General features: G+C 38.4%; 1 long non-coding RNA gene across 3 annotated transcripts in view; it reads right to left on the bottom strand.

Annotated features, from left to right (window-relative positions):
- The window catches only part of LOC142149931 (uncharacterized), a 39,177-nt gene that overhangs the window by 3,566 nt on the left and 17,721 nt on the right, over positions 1-17,890 (bottom strand). For 2 of the 3 annotated variants that reach the window (XR_012690930.1, XR_012690929.1), the window contains exons 3-5: positions 11,387-11,467; positions 4,551-4,761; positions 952-1,055 (exon numbers count right to left, since the gene is read on the bottom strand). This is a non-coding gene — a long non-coding RNA (uncharacterized LOC142149931). The remainder of the gene's footprint in view (positions 1-951; positions 1,056-4,550; positions 4,762-11,386; positions 11,468-17,890) is intronic. The other variant, XR_012690931.1, reaches the window with a different exon arrangement.

Raw genomic sequence — 17,890 nt, 5'->3', positions numbered from 1 at the left:
TCAGCAGTATCTTACCAAATAATTTTTACCACTACAAGTGCTTTGCGCTCAGAATGGATTCAAAGCAGTCCACATATGATCAGAATGAGCACCAGGTTCTGTCACCAGTCCTGATGTTAGTGTTCCCTGTACATCATTTGGGCAAGGCGATGTCAAACTACATACACAGTGTTTCGAAATCAGTCCAAAAAACCAAAACCCAAAAAAAATTTACTGTGTTGAAGCAAAAAAGAAGTGTTACTGAGGTTAATAATAATGTAGCTACAAAATAATACCTAAATTATGTTATTTTAGCACCAATAAATGTAATTTTTTTAACAAATTGCAAAACAAAACCAAACAAAACCAAAATCAAAACACGCAAGGGCGGTTTTGCAAAACCAAAACCAAAACACGACGGTAATCCAGATCCAAAACCGAATCCAAAACCAAAACACAGGGGTCAGTGACCATCTCTACTTTATATACCCCCTTCTGCCTGCCCCACATCTAGAGGGTTAAAATGCCTGCTTGCAAAAATGCATGTTGCAGCACAGCCTTAAATGAGTAACATCAGTATAAAAGCATGTTGCAAGACTTCCCAAAATGGAAATAAACAGGTTTTGTACTGCAGCATAAATTATCCCCAATGTTTCATAGATATAACAAGTAGAATGCATAGGTAAGTTACCCATAGATATTATTTCCTGATTATCCTACCAAATCTCCACTATTAGACACATGCATTTCTCATGGTCAGCACCCACACAGCTAGAATGCTGTGAAACTATGCAATCCAGTACTTAGTTTATTAAATAATCATACTTTACAAAGGAAAACAACATAACAAATCATTTTGTCTGTTCTTAATCCACCATGCTTTTACTAATCGCTTTATTTCCTCTAGCCACCACAACTGATTAGTATGTAACACACATAAGCAACATAAGTATTTTTAGTTTCGTTTCTTACCTCAATTTATAGCTAGATATTTCTCTACTGGCATTCCATATACAAACCTCCATGTTTCCATGTGAAGTCGACTCATTTTCTATGGTCAAAGAGAATGAAGACATCTAAACATACGAAGGACATAAATTGAGTGTGGCTTTTGCTATGGTACAATGCCTTTACCCACAAAGCTGCAGAGTCATCATTCATGTCTTCTACATTCATTTAGAAACAAAATACTTAACAATGGTATTTTTATTAGGCAGGAAAACGGCTCTACAAGATTTCTGTATAGTTCTGAAGCTGTGACTGTTTGTTGTGTCATTCCCGCTTTGAGGTATGCTTTCATTCCTTCGGGTACTAAATTAAAGTTTGCAATTTAGATTAACTCATAAACTATTTTACTGCCTACAGCTATAAATTGCAGAAGCTAAAGATGCCAAAATAAACAGTTAATGTTATTTCACTGAAACTTATAATTAATGTATACCCCCCAAAAAATATTGTATCTATTTAATTACATGTTGTTATCATTATGCAGGGTTAGAATATTAAACATGCGTTGCAGTTTTATTTGTGCAACCAGAAGAATAAAATAGACTAATTCCTGTCATTTGTTCAAGCAAGTTTAAACGTCTTCAATCTCGGAGGCCTCACTCGGTTAATGTGGAAGGACTTTGGGAATTTTTAATAGAAAAGATACTTGATTCTAAGAGAGTCCGGGGGCAGATGATCCAGTGGAATGGCCGTGGCCTGGAGGAACGTTCTTGGGTTTCACTGAGGCGTCTACATGCTGATAGACTTACCATGGAGATCTTTAAACAGTTCCCTAGAAAGCCAGGATGTCAGGGATCCTTAACCCCTCCTCAAGGGGGGATACAGTCACGAGCTGGGGTGATCCGCAGTTCGCTTCCTCCATCGGTGTCCTGGCTGTCATGGCAACAGCTGGGACGTCATTTCCAGTTCCCCTCGTCCCTACCATTTCCATGGCATTGGTCGGGATGCCTTCTGAGCAGCGCTGCCCTGACCTTTAGGCTTGTATTCTGGACTTCGCTTTGTGACCCTGACCTCTACTTGGATATCGATTTGCCTGTCTGCTTCGGACACCTAACCTCGACCTGCCACTGACCACCCGCTCCCGTCTGGGCTAGCGCCTTTGGTTTCATCTGCACTACGGCCATCATTGATTAGCTTTTACTACTCTTAGCCTAAGACCTGGGGGCATCCAAGTACCCGTGAGCACATAAAGCTCTACGAGAAAGGCGGTTGCTAAAGGTGAAGACCTCTACCCTATCTTTTCTAAAATCTCATCTTGGTGGTCGTGAGCCCTTACAGCAGATTGAGGTTTAGATTATTCTACAGTAAGGTTATTATATGCCATATTTTTGGGTATACAATGTATAAGCAATACATACAGCATATCAAATATGATTTGACATTTGATGGGTTGTATGATGCACTGTCCATCAAATTTCTGCCCCTAGGATAATATAGATTTTATGTTTAAAATTCCCTCTCTCAAAATCCTGTTCTTGCTGCTTTTCTAGGTTACACTTCCTAGTCTTTTTATTATGTGAAAAAGTCAGACTTTGCTAGGTAAGTAATTAAACTATAGTAAAAGCAAAGCATGACCATGTCCGGTTCTCAAATGTGTATTCATTCAAGCAGCAAAGTGCCTCTAGTCATTGTATTGAAGTGTTATTCACTGAATAACAGTACATTCCAACTGTGCCCTAATACGGTGACCGGAACATTCATGACAATTAAGTAAGAAAGCCTCATTTTTACTTAATGAAACCTCAAATTCTTCATAATATGAACACTGAGATAAGTTATCCAGTACTGAATGCTAAATTAGTAGAAGAAATTAACTCCCTATGGAGTGCTATGGATTTGACAGTAGATTGCTCTAAAAGTTAGTATTAAAAATTGGTCATTAAAATTGCATGCATTTGAAGTCCAATAATTTTTCCATTGATTTTTATTGAATCTTTATCTGGCACTGCATATGTTTTGGGGCCAAAAATGGTTTGGTACGAAGCTAGTTTTGAATTATCAGCTGCAATATCGCAATGTGTGTTGCCAGCATTTACCGGCAAAGTGCCTATTTTCATTAATGGTTTTGTGAACCATTATGCTTTATTGTAAAATAAAAATATATTCTATTTACGGGTCGGGTACTAAATGCCGAGTACAGAAAACCCGACAACAATTTGCCTGACATGACAACAGAGATACCCTGCATACCGACAGTGTGTTCATGTCGACTGCTTGTAAAACAGACTTCAAAGTACGTCATATTAGAGAGCGACACTGTGATTGGTGGTATTAAGGTGCTCATTTAAGGAGGCGCTGGCTGTACAATGTAGAATGGTTTGTAAAAAAACATTGTACACCCAGTTCAGCAAGCGCCTCCTTAAATGAGCACTAAATATACATAATTATGGCCGGACAGGCTGCTGATTCGCCACATTTCTTTGAAGTCTGTTTTCCAAGCAGTCGACATGAACACACTGTTGGTAAGCAGAGTATCGATGTTGTGATGTCGGGCAAATTGTTGTTGGGCTTTCTGTAGTCGGTGAAGTGACTACCACCGCTATTTACAAGTAGGGTGAACATGTAGTTCATGTCAGATAACCAATCATTGCATATTAAAGGAGATTTCTTACATTAGTAGTTTTTCTCAACCCTACACACACACACCTTTAATCAGACCCCCTACCACAGTTTTCTGTGGTTCAATGCAGTGGTCATACAGTCAAGATCTGCCTCTCATTTCCCCTCGGCATTGGTCCTTTTATCCCAGTGTGGAAGTCATAATTTAAAAGCCCTGCTTGGAATATATTGTAAACCAGTATTAATATGGAACCCATCTTTAGCTTTTCAGGCGAGCATTGGCAGGTTTGAAATGTCCTGCTTTGTTTCTTAAGCCACTCGTGGGATGGTGGGGAGCATGATTTCCCTTATGGAGTAGGCATAGTATAGTACAGTTAAAGTTGCATGGTTGGACGTGATTTAGATTCATGACCTTGCAGACAATGCATTAAAATTATACCCTACTTTGCACTTACAATGTTTCTCCAGCAGGGCTTTCAATCGAAGCCCTCCAAAATATGCTAGAAAGAGAACCTACCTATTTATGTTAGGTTGTTGGTATAATAATTTTAAGTTTACTGCTTCTTTAGACCATAATCCTGTTTGTTAGTATGGTAATTATATAGTTTACCAATGATGCATATTTTGTAACCAATGAAAACCGACAGCTGTCTTGGTTTGCCTCAGTAAAGACCCACTCATGTCAGATATTTTGTTATTTAACATTGATTACTAGAGTTTTCAGACTATATTTAAAAATATATAACATGACAGGCTAAATCACATGAATAAAAGTATGGCCTTAGACAAATTAAACAATTTTTCATATGCTATATCCTGGTGTACACTGTTTTGTCTCTACCCTGTTCAAAAAACAACTAAATTTAAAAATAAATTGGCTTCTTCTACAAACATAATTTAAGTCTCCACAGTAGCAGGTTTTTAACTTAATTGCTTTAAATAAATAATGCTTGATTACATAATGCGAAAACGTCATTCTGGAAGATATAATTTCATAGACATACCCAAATCTCTGACTTCCTGATGATCATGATGAAGAAGTGTTTATGTATCTGGGTCTCTTGTCTGCACAAAGTAAAGTTCCTGCTGTTTGGACTGAAACCAGCTAGAATCCCTCCTGCGTAATTAAAACTCATTCCAATTATAACGTGGCAGCAAATTCTTCTATTTCACTGAGATATGTTTTGTGCACTCCACAGCTGCAGTAAAATGATTCTGTGATTAAAAAACAAAACAAAATTGTTATAAAAATACACATCATAGTGTTAATCTACATGAATTTTAAGATAAGTAAAAGACTGTAAAATTTACAACATGTACAATTTAAAGTGACAATAATAATATATAAGGTTCCTAAAACAAAAAACCTTAAAAGAACCAAGGTAAATGGTCTGCAGGGCTGGGGTGAGGTCTAAGCAGTAAAGGCACAGCAAGGGTGCAGGTCCAGCCATTAATATAATCTGTTTTTTTCTACTAGAATATCAGCAGGAGAGCCATGCCTTTAACATGAAGTCTAGCCACAATGAGTTAGGATGAGTTTCTGCTTGGATAGTTGCATTAATTTAAGGCAATCAGAACACAAACAAGTGTCAAATGCAACTATAAATTGACTATGCTCAAAGTGCCTTGTGGGGTGGAGGTCAGTGTTCTCCCTAGAAAATTTGGCCAGCCAGGTGGCATTAAGAAGTAGCTGGTTGGGAGCAGTTGTAATACATTGCAATAATATTGAAAAATTTTGGAGGTTATCGCTCACACCTGTCAGGACTAGCCAAACTGGTGGTCAGTGGTCTAACACACACTGCTGGCTGTAGTGCTCACAAAGTGCCTGTTCTAATAGGAGAAACAATGGTTTATTCTATTATAATAGGACTCTGTTGAGTTCCAAGAGCCGGGTGGCAACTAAAAAACAGCCGGGTGGAAATAGGTGTTGGGGTGAACACAGGAGGTAGTAAGTACCTGTGTCCCAGTGTGCCTTGGAGGAGAGGAGGTAGGACACGCTGAGAGGCATACTATAGAGGTGGAGTAACAAGACATTACTGCACTGGGGCCCAAACTGCCTCTCAGCAAATGTGGAGACCTAGAGGGATGGGGGCAGTTTGGCAACTTTGTTTTGGAGGGCAAAATACCTTGTCTTGTACTACCTTTACTCTTTAGTTTGTAAAAGTCATGCTCCCATATGTCATTGGCGCTTTCTAGCATACTTGCATACATTTTTCTAATATTTAGGTAAATAAAATAAGATATGCTCAGTTTTGAAAGAATTCATGAAAACCAGTTGTCAGACATTCATGTCATGCTAACATGTCTGTTTGCCTGCTCATTGTAATGCATGGATTCACTGAAACAATGAATCTTTAAATTAGCCTACGGTGTGGTACAGATATTTTTAGTGCATTACCTGGGATAAAGAAAAAGTAAGTAAGAGGAAGGGGATGGAATTTAAAATGTGTAGATAGACTTATAGTTGGGGAGGGACATATCCTAGCTCAGCTCTAAAATGCAGTGCAAAAATAAAGCTGCCTAGTATTTGCGTGCAGCATACAAGAGCAGGCAGTATATGCTAAAAATATTTTGTATTTGCACCCCTTAACTCTAAATGAGGCCCTAAGTCCCCTATTGTGTAAGCAGAAAGCTGAAACACCAAAAACCCAGATGATGTTTGCTATAATATATATATATATATGTCCTGAATATCATAAATATAACTTAATAAATAAATAACTTAAACCTAAATAAGAATTAAAGGGTCTTCTACTCTAATATTATTTCCCCATCCCTTGTATAACTATCAATAGCAATGTCCAGCACTACCCTGGATGTCTGCATAATGTGTAGACTGCAAGGCTCCTGGCTGTCAGTTCATTAGTAATCTTGTGATGCAATCAGAGCAGAAGCCTTCATATAAAATAAGTATTGTTGTTGTTGGTCAATGTACAAACAGTTTTTGAGAGAAACAGAATGAGGGAAAATACAAATATCATTAAAACGTGTTAGTGTTTAAGACTCATGGAATAAAAATGTTATGGGCTCAAAAACCACAGCGCCTTTGCCCAACTATAGCAACAAATGTTTATTTAAAACAAACTGTATTTTCTAAAAAAAAAATAATCATCCAAAACAATTTTAATAACATCCAATAAATAACCTTTTGTGGAAGCGATTATTAAATGGTATAAAATTTCTATGTTATTCTGTACCTTTTTCTTTTAATATTTCATGACATTACAGTATGCTCTCAGGGCATTTAATTTTGAATCACAGCTAATATCATATACAATCTCATTTATAAAATATCTAAAATCAGAACACTTTAATTGCACAACTTGGCTTTGCCTGTAGCAATCAAAAGGCGTTTGCTTCATAAACTGCTAACACAGATGCAAATTTCCGTTTCATTTAGATACTGTTTAATGAATCTCTTCGATGGAGGAAATTAGATGTTCTCTATTCCTATTCTTTGCAAAATGCAGTCGCTTTAATTGATTGACCTTCAACACAACAGGGATTTCAAGGTGTGGGAATTATTTAGCACAGATATCCATGACAATACAACTTTCTGAAAAGCGTATGTATCTTGGTTGTCCTTAGGTAGGTCTGTTATTCAGCATTGAAAATCTGGAACTTGGAATGCATATATTCATGTATATTAACAGACACAAAGGGAATACAATTTGATAACTGATTTATTCCAATTAACACCCAACAGAGAGCAGTTGGTGGTTTTAATGGACTAAGTGATTATCTTGACCTCATGAGAAGTCAGGAGTAGAGCGTTCCTGTAAGTTACACACGTTAAACCCCTCGCAAGACACCGGCTGTCTTACTTTTCCTTGGAAATATAGAGCTGTTGAAATTGAGTGTTTTTGCAAGACTAATTTATTTGATAAAAACTTTGACACCTTTTTTTTAACAAAAACATGTACATAACCTAAATAATGCAGTTTCCTGATTCTTCTGAGCAGGAAAGAAGTCAAGTATATCTAAAACCTAGCTTTATGTAACAATAGACAAATAGGTCTGTTCACAACAAATATTGAGTTGAATAACATTGCAGTCTTAATACCACTGAACTGGGCCTTCCATGTCAATAGTATTTGGACCACAGGGTAACACAGAAATAATGTCCTAGAATCCACACAGTACTTCTTGGATCATGCCTTGGAAAATCCAGAGGTAGATCAGGTAAACTGAAAGTCTGGGAGTTAGGAGGCTGTTCTAGCAGTTAACTTGTTTCAGTTAGAGCTATTCACTAATAGGAAGCCCGAAATTTGTGTTTAGGTGATCCACCGAAAGTAGAATCTAGAGCTATATGCTAGATTCCTCTCAAATGCAGTTATATTCCCTTGTCAGAGCAGGACTATAAATGCTCCACTATTAATAAGAAAAGTAGTCCTTTTTAATAAACAGAGGTCTGTAAAACACAATAAAACAACGTTCTTTCACAATAGTTGATATTAGTAAGTCCTATATGCAATATCTATCTATCTATCTACATATATATATATATATATATATATATATATATATATATATATATATATGTGTGTGTGTCACCCTAGATCAGGCTTGGCTAGCCTGTGGCAATCCAGGTGTTGTCAAACTACAAGTTCCAGCATACCCTTCTAGAAATAAGCTGCTATATATTGGCAAAGCATGTTGGGGCTTGTAGTTTCGCCACACCTGTAGTGCCACAGGTTAGCCAAGTCTGCCCTAGATGTTAGTTATTTCTAGCTGCACATCAATGTTCATGCTGGCTTTATTTAATGAACCAATAAAGCAATGAAGTCCAAGAACTTACTAGTGGGTTATTTGGCTTCTGACTGAATTGAACCTAGTGTGCGTGTGTCTGTGACAAGAAAATTAGATTGTAAGCTCCAGTGGGACCGAATCTGAGGCATGAATAAACATTTCATGTTGGGAAAGATGCTCAAGAACCATGCAAATATATTTTTCTATAATCCCTTACGCCAACTTTGTACATATGCAACTGTTTCTAAGTGCAAGGAGTTGCAGACTAAGATCTGCAGGGATGCAAACATTTGCACTGTGTGATGGAAGGGGTTGGGATCATTGACATTTCTTGTTAAGTGAAGATTTGTGCACCTAATTTTGCCCTTAAATTGGAAACTAAGATTTTATTTAGTGTGACAGGATCATTTTAATGAGCTGGCTGGGACGGAGAAGGAACATTTAGAGTTCTTGAATATTCTGGCTGGTCATATGTGCCAGAAGCCCAACGTATAAATACTTACGTTAAACCAAGCAATATTTTAGGAGAAAAATGGAGACGTTTAATTGAATTAAGTAATGGACCTTTATGTGGAAGTAGGTTGCACTTCGCATTGACATTTGTACTGCTTACACAATGCCCTTATCAAACGCGGAAATGTATACGCATCCCTCTTTTAATGTGGTTGTTCCAAATACTACGAGGTAGGTGTACACCTTGAAATGTGCTAGGTAGATAATTAGGCTCTTGGATTGCAGCATGTCATGGAATCCTGCAAACCACTTAGCAGCTCCTTCCTTGAACCTTGGACACGTCTTTGCTCCACTACACTGGCATCTGACATTCTCTACTCCTGCAATACCCCTGCTCTTGTCTTTTCCAGGTAATATTTGAGATTCTTATTGCTATTGCATGTTGTTTACTCTTTTTGTAATGCAGCCATCAGTTCTATAGGTTGTTTAACAACAAACACGTTCGTTAAAGGCAAGAATTAATTCATACCAATCCTAAAAAAGGAATAGCTGTTTGAAGGTTAGAAATATAGTCTACAGCAGTAGGAGATACAAGGCTGGAAAATAATACATTATCATAAATGTTCCTCTTTTGTACCAAGAATAGGAATTCAGACATCAAACATCCCAATTTAATTAATATATCACTCTGTCAAATTTAGACTGAGAAACAGGTAATAATTCTTAATTATGGGGCCGTATGATGTGGGCTTAAATTAAATACCAGCTTAACTCTAAACAATTTGTTATAAATGGATGAAATTAAAATCATCCACAGCACAATGGAATAGGATTCGCTGCCTATAGAGCTGGATTTATAATATTTTAGGAGTAGTAGAACAGTTTTTTAGATTTAAAGTATCAGCACGCATGGTTTCTCCCATTGAGTATCGCTAATTATAGGATGTTAGGGAACTGAAAACAATCTGAAACACCTGGACAAAGAAGAGAAAAATATTCTAGACTGAGAAAAGAAGAATAATTGCTTATAAATATAGATTCCCAAGTATGCACATCTTCAAAGTGTAATGTTGTAGTGGTGCTCTTTTGCACCCAGGTCCTCCTGTCCCTCTTTCCTAAATTTCTAAGTTGTCCATCTTTTTTTTTGTCTTTTGACTTTGACTCCTCAAATTAGCTGATTAGCTCCAAAATATAGAGGAACATCTAAATTATATACAGGGATTTAACAAAATATTACTGTGCTCCATATCAACATTATGTTTCCTTTCTGCACCTCCCTACAACCAACATCATTAAAGTCAGTGTTAAGCTCTGCTCCATCACAACACAATGCACAGCTCTCCCGCTGGCCTGAAATATGTTTGTATTCCTTTTATGCTCAATACCTGTCACAAAAACAACATATTATGCATCAGAAGAGGGGTGCCCTTAAGCAACCGCTATTTCTATGGATCCAATGTACCCTATGCTGTTGGACTTTATAGCTCTCACATTGCTTACTTTAGCTATAGCTGCATTTGTAACTATGTATCTGTATGTGTTTTAGTTCCTTATGGTACCTACAGATGTTTTATAGTATTCAGTGTTTTATCCTTTGCACACAAAAAACACAGAGGTATGGGAATGTCTCTATTTTCTCTGAAACCTTGGATGTATGAGGATAGTTTTTTTTAAATGTCCTTATATTATACCTAAAAGGATCAATTCTATTGCATTAGAAAGATATTCTATGATAATTGAGCTGTTTAAGCCCAAAGGTGACTAAGGTTGAGTTAGGGTTCCTGTACATTGGAGGGTATGGGGTAATGGAGCAGTTAAAGTTGGGTTGCAGGGTTGATTATATTAAAGGGCCAATGTGAGAGAAGTTGAGAGGCCCTAATGGAGTAGGAGGTTATTTATTTGAGTAAGTGTGAGATCACTTCCTCTTGGCTTTTTGAATTTCCCACCCACTCATTCCTTATTATGTTTACTTTATAGCGGGAAAGCATGGCAGTCAGCGGCCATGGGGGACGTAAGGGATGGCCGTGGAGCACTCTTTAACAGCGTGCGGATGTGATTGTGACACCACCCTTGTGGCTGGGGGCAATGCAGAGCCAGGGAGAGTGAGTATTCACAACTTGGTATCGCCAGTGTAAATCACAATGTAAAATCACAGTGTAAAAATAAAGCAGACCTGCATTCATAAAAACGTGCATTACCTCCTCTTTCATCTCAAGATAGTTTGTCCTTATGCAAAGGGGCAGCCTTTAGCTGGATTAGCCCATAACTTTAACTGTGGCCTTAAATTGCCTAATATTTCTCCTTGTAGTGACTGTTGGAAGAGGCGCTTAGGGTTCATGGCTATCCCTTACCTTTATATATTTGGACCTAAAATTCTGGCAAAAGTCCTGAAACTCTACGGATCATTTATAAATGCACAAAAGCACAGTGCAAATGCTCTTTTGTGAGGTCACCTGCTTATTTTGGCACAAATACCCCATGTTTACACTTAAGCACATTTGGGCTAGTGATCCTTTAATTTATACCACTGAGCAGGAACAAACGCATTCTCCTTATTTTACGGCCAATATAAGAGTAGACAGTGATAATGCTGCTAACAACAGATTGATATAACATGCATATACACACATATACTTACAATAAATATAAAGCCCTTGTATTTATACATGTAGGGGAAATTAATCAGCATGGCTTCTTGCATCTGAATAATTAAAGAAACCTGTTTCAAGAAGAAAAAAAAAAAGGAAAAAGTCAAAGGCCTATGTGAAATATACATAGAGAACTTCAAAGGCCTTTTTCTTTTTATCCAATTTCCATACTTGAGGGAAATATCAAGACAATTAGTTTTAAACATATAGCTTATAAAATCAGGAATAGTCTGTGGGTAAAATCGTTGCTTGACAATCAAGTCACGCAGGCTGCCTTCATTAAGTAGAACTAGAATAAGCACAGCATTAACTGACTAATGCGAGGCACAATGCCAAATGCAGTCTAATCAGACTGGATTCCAATTTTTAGAATAGATGAACCAGTGACTTTATGTTGCCCTCATCAAGGAATACTGATATTGTCATCAAGGCTTAGTTACTCCGCACTTCCTATATTAGATTCTAAGCTATCTATTTTGTTTCCTAAATCAGCAAAAGGTTTTCATGTTCAATTCCACATTTAGTTCCTTGTTAAAGACTAATTATTGCCTTTGCCTTCTGCAAGAAATAGTCGAGATATTCAGGTCTAGTGTCTGCTCTGTTCAAGCGGGCAGGATAATTTGTGGGAATTCAATTAACATAAGTGCAGATGTGCAAGGGTGTAAAAGGGGTGTGAGTGAGAAAACGGCAGCAGTAAGAGAACGCAGCAGATTTCAATTAATCCATCACCCTCTCCTTGTGCAAACTGAGTTAAATGGTACAACGAATTCTGCCGTGCATATATTTGCAGGTTCTCTTTCTAGAAACACAATGATCTGATTCCATGGTCCCCTCTGTTTGTTTTTTTCATCTATTCTGTTGTAAACTTTGAATATTCAGAGGATTGCACTTGATCGTATAATGAAGGATATGTGTTCTAGTTGAGCTTAATTGGGGGTGTGAATGAATGAGTGTGAAGTTCCACCATTTCCCTCATTCAAAGCTCAAAAATTATACAGCAAAATGTATAGCCAACTGTCTGCTCAATTGTAGTTTGGGTGTTTCTGAGATTAAATTTTATGTACTTAAAATCTGGCCTGTCTCTTGAATGCAGAATACAGCGTTCGATTCAGTTTTACCTTAAAATGCTACTTTATTACTTTTTTTTATTGTTTCTTTTTATTGTTTTGTTTTATTATACAACTTTATTACATGATTATCAAATGAACGTATACTTTAACATCTTCTAATAAAGCAGCATTCTCACATAATTATTTTAAATTAAACCTTCGACTGCAGTGGAATTATATAGAGTTACATTATGATACCGTCTGCTTGGAATCAGAGACTGTATTAGTGTTGTGAAAAGGGTTCAGCTGTACTTTAAAGGTATTATTTTTGTTAAGGGACATTGCCCCCCTTTCCACTAGGCAAAACACGCTCTTATTTTAGTGGGTCAGTTGCTCAATCAGGTTGCAGAAGAATGTAAGTAAGTCTGATGTGAGAAATGTGAAGACAATGGCTAGCTATATTCTGGTGCTGCTGGATGGGACTCATATTCCAAAATGTAGGAGCACATTGCAGCAGCGCCTGCACATTTAGGGGATTGATATGCGGGTGCAGATTCAATATCCCATATTTTCAGTGCCCCATATTAAAGATATTCATCATCATGAAGGATTAATGCTAAGATATTTACTAGTAGAATCACCTGGCCCTCACCCTATGTAGCATAATTTGACTTGCCAGTGTGAACCACAAATGGAGGGGAAGCTCAGCTGTGAGTAGAGTAACAGGAGTGTGATCAGATAGTGAGCTTAACAAAGTGAATACAGTGGAGTAAATGGCTAGTGGATGGTGGGGATAGTACAATGTAAGAGGTGATCAGAAGGGAATGCACAAAGTGATTATAAAGTAGCTTCAGGTCATAACTCTCATGGCATTTCACTGAGGGCTAGGAAAGAGAACTCAGCTATATGTGTGCTAAAGTTCTCAAAATCAGATACAGTTGCAATAATGTATAAATATAATAAGAGATGTGACTATACTTTCCTGCCAGGAAGTCTTTCTGGAATTAGGTGGTGGTGAAGTATAGGGTGACATGAGGGTGTCTGTCAATATAGGTTGAGTGGTTTAGGTGCAGAGACAATTATTTTCAAGTTACCTCAATCGCAGATATTTATAGCAGCCAATTGGGAACTACTAACAAACTTTTCTTTTGTGTGACGTTACTGTATTACTGTATGGCATCTTGTAACAGAAGAATAAAGTAGGAAGTAGGGTAGTGGGTGGAGGTCATTGATGGAGCTAGACCTGTCATGCCCCATGGTATGCACAAATACACCTAGATTTTCACCAAGGGCGCAGGGTTTTGTGATGGAAGATTGTAGTGTTTTTGGTGGAGTAGAAGTTTAAACAGGCTGACTGAAGGCATTGGGTAGAGTGAGGGAATTTTCAATGCATCAGCTCAAAGCTGGAGATCTTCGAGTCTCATCATATACATTGCATTGTACCTTTTTGGCACCGACATGTCCCATTTACTGGATTGGCTTAAGTATCAATCTTTGAACGCATTTCAGACCATCTACAGTCAGGTAAAATATTATCCTAAATATTTGTAGTTGGTTTATTTCGAGATACAGTACTGCTGGTTCATTCATCTGAGCTCTGGCATTATTCCAATCTGAAGTTTTTTCCATATGAACTGTTGGTGAATGCAGTTGTGGACTGTTTTCATTTCAATACTCCCTTTGGCCAGTTGTTTTATGGACTAGTGGTATCAGATTTACTATCTCTAACTTTTGAGTTGTGGAACCCACGAACTTTGGACTTTTTTTTGATCTAATAAGAACATTACATACCCTATTGGTTTCTATTCTTTGCCATACTTCACACATTGTGGAGTCTATTATATCACATTTAGATCACAAGCGATAGCTCGGTTATCTGTATTTTCTATGATTGATTCAGAGGATAGACTAAACTCTAAACTCAAGCAGCTCCTACTAATCACATATACCTGGAACAGAAGCAGTGAGTACAGCCTGATAACATCTTTACATTCTGCTACATATCATTGCATGTAAATTGTATGTATCATAATCCTCTTAATGTTCAAAGCTGCATAATATATTAGCAATTTATATGTAATGCTCCCTCTGGCATTATGTTTAGTTCACCAAGAAGCTGGGGTTTCATGGAAAAGAGGTAGGGGTGACATGGGTGGCCGCGTCACTAAACGGGTCTGAGCTAGAAGGCACGAAAGCGCCACGTGGGTTCTGAGTATATCATCTCCTTAATGTTCAAAGCTGCAGAGGTACCGGGCCTCATGGAAAGGAGGTAGGGGTGATTCGGGTGATTGTGTCACTAAAGGGGGCCAAGCTAGATGGTACAAATGCACCACATGGGACTTGAGTCTATAAAGGACTTAGCTTTCCTATGTCTGGGTGTGGAATGTGATAGCTGTGGACCTGGGACAGTGGGGAGGAAGTCCCAGGCTTCCCCCAGTTCCCTGGAGCAGGTTCACAGCAGCTGCTACATAGGGCTAGTTTATTTAAAAAGTCTAAAAAGAGGGAGAGTCTCCACATCAAATAAGACACCAGAGACAGAGAAGGGGGTGAGGACACCAATATAGGTGCAGGTTGTAGCGTAGAGCACCAGGCTCAGGGAAGTAGAGTCCATACATTACAAGAGAGAAAAGACCCTATTGAGAGGGTTGCTACAAGAAGTAGAGAGAGGTAGCATTACGTGTTATAGCCCAATGAGTGGGTGAAGAGGCTGCTGAGTAGACACTTGTGAGAGTATTTAATCCATCAAGCAAGTGTGCAAGTCTGAGAGTGCACCTGACAGAGAAGGTGTCAGAGCCTGCACAGATCCAAGTGAATGTGAGAATCCCAGGAGGGACAGCGAGAACACAGAGAGCAAATGTTTTAGCCCAAGGGATATCCTCCCTGCAGTATGTAACTGTAATTACTAGATTAAAGGTGAGCTGGCCTGTGTTAGAAGTAAGAGAACACAACTGTGGTCAGAGCTGCACTGTAGAAGGGAGATGTATTACAAGTGCATTGAAGAGAAGCTGATCCTGAGTGGGGTAAATGTTTTACTGTCGGCATTAGAGTAATAGTTGATTAATGAAGTAAGTGTGCCTGCAGACGGAGAGCAGGGATAGGCTGACATGTGATCTGCAAGTGGATGTGTGGAACCATTATACCCAAGATGATTTCATATGTAACATTTTGTGTTAAAGCTTGTGCATGAATGAGTATGTATGTTGACACATTCATGCACTGCAAGTAGAGATGCTCACTGCCCCCGTGTTCTGGTTTTGGTTTTGAATCTGGATTAACTTCGTGTTTTGGTTTTGGGAAAAACCGCTCTTGCGTATTTTGGTTTTGGATCCCGATTTTCTTCTAAAATCCCTATTTTTTTTTGCAAAAAATCACATATTTTTGCTTTTTTCCCCCCTACATTATTATTAACCTCAATAACACTTATTTCAAGTCATTTGCAGTCAATTTTGACCACCTCACAGGTCACAATATTATTTTCATACACTTTCAAACAAAGACTGCAGATTTAGAAGACCAAGCCTGCCAGACATGTTATTTGTATTTCAGCAATGACAATTAGCAATGAAGCAATGGAGCTCTCCTCTTTAAATGTTACCTATATAACACAGTACAATGTGACTGCAGATTTAGAAGACCAAGCCTGCCAGACCCATTATTTCTATTTCAGCAATGACAATTAGCAATGGAGCTCTCCTGAATGTCACTGGAGACTTTGAAGAACACTGCTAGCCCTTTTTTTTTCTACCTACGACGCTGCCCAACTGAACTGCACTGCCAAGAACTGTGCTACCCCTTCTGTGTCCATCTGTGAAATGGCGCTGGATCACTGTGGGGAGCGGTACTTATAGAATCCAAAGCTCACGAGATCCGATGACATAACAATGATGTTTTGCCACGTTTTCAATTCCGAGGGTGCGCGAAAGTAAAGGTACTCGGATCTGCTAAGTTCGGGTGTTTTCGTTTCTCGGGGAACGGAGCCTGAGCATCTCTAACTGCAAGTAATGTGCTTTACATAGAACTGTGACTTTGCTATTATTGCCAACATTAACCGACTATTTAATTTGTTACGGTAACTACACCAGCAGTCTAAGAGTGGTGAAGGAGGAGTGATCTGTCTTCATAACAACTGGAGAGATGTTTAAGCTTTGTACATGAGAAGTACATGGAAATGTAGTTTACAACCATATTCGTATTGCCCATTTAAAAACGGTGCTGGAGAGAGTAAGAAGCTGTATATAGCTTCTTTATTTCTTTGCAACAAAGAATTGTACTGGAGTGGGAAGGTGTTTAAATGAAATAGAGACATGATCTGGCGTGTAAATTACTGAGACATCTGTTTGCATTGCACCACTTAGACCCGACACCTGTGTCCAAACACATTTTAAAGACATTGTTGTAAAACCTGCAAATGGGGGACACTCTGGTAATTTATGCCCACACTGGCCAGGGCAGAGAAGATAGCATAAGTGAGGAGGTGCACTATCTACTCATGTACCCAATATCACATATGGAGACAGGGCGTTAAATATAAATAAATAATAGTAATAGTAATAATATTTATAATGATACTCAGTCAAGCAGAATTGCTGCCTTGGGAAGATCTTTCCACTAGGATAGGCAACAAGATAGAAAAGTAGTAGTTGAGTATGTTTAGCTGAGTACACTGGTCTTAAGGTCATACATCATGATTCAACTGTATATTAATAGCTTGGTTCTAGATTCTCTGCCTAAAGCTGGCTCTGAACATCGTCCTGCCACAAACAGCCACAAGACCCAGTACTCTTAACCCTCTTTCCATGCTCGCTCTCATCTCCTGGATCCTCCTTTGAAAAGGGTGCGCTTGCTCCCCTCCTCTGACTCCCTTTGTGCCGATCGTCTGTTAGCCCTCCCTTAAGGATGTAAGCTCTAATGAGCAGGGCCCTTCTCCCTCCTGTCTCTCTACCTTCTCTTCTGCTCCAACCTCAATATTCTTGATTTTCCTGGAGCATCTGAAGTCTTGGTATTACTCGTCTATTGTTCTGTACTGTTATTCCCTGTACTGTCCATTGTTTGTACTGTGTTCGGCGCTGCGGAAACCTTGTGGCGCCTTATAAATAAATAATAATAATAATAATACTCACCTTTTGGGTTCAAGATCTAAGTGGGGTCTAGCCTTTTCCCCTGACCCTCATGGCAGGAATTAATTAATTTTGGCTTGTGTCTCTCACCCAGAGGGAATCAACATAATATTCATCTCTCCTCTTAAGAAGGCACCAACATACCATCCCTCTGTACAACCTATATAACCAAAGTATAAAAAAAAATTGTGGTGAGAGGAAAAAGCCATAAATGTAACAAATAGATCAGGTAATGTAAGATACAGATTCGGCCTTAGGAAGACCATGAGACACTTATAAGCTGATATAATGAAAGAAACTACAGAGTGGCCAAATATGATGCAAATTA

Source organism: Mixophyes fleayi, chromosome 4 (genome assembly GCF_038048845.1).
Source record: "Mixophyes fleayi isolate aMixFle1 chromosome 4, aMixFle1.hap1, whole genome shotgun sequence".
Classification (NCBI taxonomy): Eukaryota; Metazoa; Chordata; class Amphibia; order Anura; family Limnodynastidae; genus Mixophyes; species Mixophyes fleayi.
The sequence above is the reverse complement of the archived record's forward strand: the minus strand, read 5'-3'. Positions and strand labels throughout refer to the sequence as shown.